The sequence below is a fragment of the Pteropus medius genome, unplaced genomic scaffold (genome assembly GCF_902729225.1).
Source record: "Pteropus medius unplaced genomic scaffold, Ma_sr-lr_union100, whole genome shotgun sequence".
Taxonomy (NCBI): Eukaryota; Metazoa; Chordata; class Mammalia; order Chiroptera; family Pteropodidae; genus Pteropus; species Pteropus medius.
Window position 1 is genome coordinate 1,422 of NW_024340901.1, and position 2,498 is coordinate 3,919.

A 2,498-nucleotide genomic window follows, 5' to 3' on the forward strand; every position below is an offset into this window, starting at 1 on the left:
AACTTTGAAAATTAAAGACAATGTAAATTTTATTTCCTGTTTCATTCTCAAATAGAAAGAAGACAAGAAAAATATTTTTTGTTTTTCCCGTATCCTGTACTCACAAAATATAGTTTATTATTGTTTCTTAATTTTATTAACAGAGTTTCTTCTCTCCAGACAATATGGTTTTTTGAAGGCTATCTTAAAAAGAACTGTGTATCCCACTCACTAGTCTGTAGGGAAATGGTTTTGTACAGGACAAGCTTGGAGAGAAGTCATCAGGTGACTAACATTTCCAAATTAGAAATACAGGGTCTAAAACTTCATCAAACTAATAACCTCATAGATATTTTATAGCTTCTTCATCAAGAAGACAACATTAAGAAAATAGAAAATTTTTGATAATAATGAGAAAAATATAGAATTTATTCTCCAAAGAAAAGTAACAATATCCTTCAAACTGGAAATTCCAATCACTATTTGGAAATTGGACAAACTGGCAGCAAATTGTATGCGATCTCCTTCCAGGCATTCGTCAAAGCTGATTTAACTTCCCTCCATTGTCTCAGCACCCCATTATGTTTTGTTCATGAAAACTTTGGTTAATGATGAGATCAGTCCTTCACAGGGTGAGGAGATGAAAAATCATAGAAAGGACTGTGAGCATGCCGCTGATGAGATTCTGAAGATACTTAATAAGACTGCACCACTCAATGCCCTCCCTTGTCATGGCCCAAACAGTACTCTAGGAAGGCATTATGAGACCCTGACTACATAGTCAACAGAAGTGTCCCTTTCTTTCTATTTCGTCCCCTAGATTCCCTTTCTTCTATGATTCCCTTCCCTTTCTTTCCCTTCTCTCCTCTTCCCTTTCACTTTTCTTCTCTTCCCTCAAAAATTTCCCTTTCATGTGCTATAGGTTTTGGTATCTTTAGAACCTGAGAAGATCCTTATGACACAGTCTCATATCTGCTTGGTTTTCAGCCCATAGACTATAGGGTTCATAGTGAGAGGTAGCAGATAAATATTGGCCGCAATAATGTGGCAAGATGCAGGAACTGTATGACTCCCAAAGTGATTAAAAAAGAAACAGAAGAAAGCTGGGCTGTAGGAGAAAACAATGGCACAGATGTAGGCAGTGCAGGTGCTGAAGGCCTTCTGTGGAGTGTCAGCTGAGGAGAGGCTGATTACTGCCTGGAGGATCACGGTATAAGAGATTGTGATGCACAGGATATCAAAGTCCCTGATCAAGAAGGCAGCTATCAGACTATAGATAACATTGGCCTTGATATTTCCACAAGATAACTTGGCTACAGACATGTGGTCACAGTATGTATGGTGTATTGCATTGCTTCTATAATAGGGTAGTCTTTTGGTGATGAAGATAAAGGGAATGATGAGCAACACCGCTCTCAGGAAAGTAGCAAGCCCAACCTTTGCAATGATGGGATTGATGAGGATAGTTGAGTAATGCAGAGAGTAGCAGATGGCCACATAGTGTCGAGGGCCATGAGCATAAGAACCCCAGATTCCATTCTTGTGAAGGTATGGATGAAGAACATTTGGATTAGGCATTCTTCGAAGCCAATTTCCTTGAGATGAAACCAGAAGATGCAGAGAGCTTTAGAGATTGTACTAGAGCACATGACAAGGTCAGTTAGGGAAAACATAGCCAAGAAGTAATACATGGACCTGTACAGGGAGTCCTCTTAGCAGATGGAGTAGAGAAATCCAAAATTTCCTGCCATGGCCACAACATACATGGAGCAGAATGGGAAAGAAATCCACATGCGTGTGCCTTCCAGTCCTGGGATCCCATTAAGAATAAATAAGGCTGGTGTCACATATGTTTGGTTCATAATTATCATGATTAGTTTGGTATAACTATTTATAAGCTTGTATAGTTTTAGTAGTATTTTTGTTTTGTTTCATTTTTGACCCTCCTAGATTTGGAAAAATACAAAAAGAAAAGAAACTCAATTGTGGTCTCTCTCTTTCTCTCTTTCTCAACCATGTTAAATATTGCATTTTTATCCAAGAAAAAATCATTTTAAATGCCAGGAAATGTTTATTTAAGCATAATTTAAACCAAGTATGCCTTAATTTATAAACTCATTCAGTTAAATGAGTTTAATTGCACCTACTATTGGCCAGATTCTATCACAGATATTGTGTCTACATTCTTTTAAAACTAAAAGACATAGATACAAACCTCATAAATTTATAATCAGGTGTAATTATGTTATGATCTTTTCGATTGACATTTGTTATAATATCTTTTTAAATGTTAGTTACTATACATAACTCTCTTCGCGTGTTTTGTTAAAGTAAAGCACATCGATTACCTCATCAATGACACAACAGATAACAGGATGTATTTAGTATTGTTCCTATTCTTAGTTATGCTTACTGTGTACTGGGTACAGTCTAAGACTTTTATAAGTTTTAAGTCAGTTAATCTTCACTATAAGCCCAGGAAGTGTTTTTATTAATCTGCATTTTATAATTGAATGAAT

General features: G+C 36.3%; 1 pseudogene; it reads right to left on the bottom strand.

Annotated features, from left to right (window-relative positions):
• Nucleotides 1–945: 945 nt before the first annotated feature.
• On the bottom strand, nt 946–1,850 carry LOC120592162 (olfactory receptor 52N4-like; annotated as a pseudogene).
• Nucleotides 1,851–2,498: the final 648 nt, after the last annotated feature.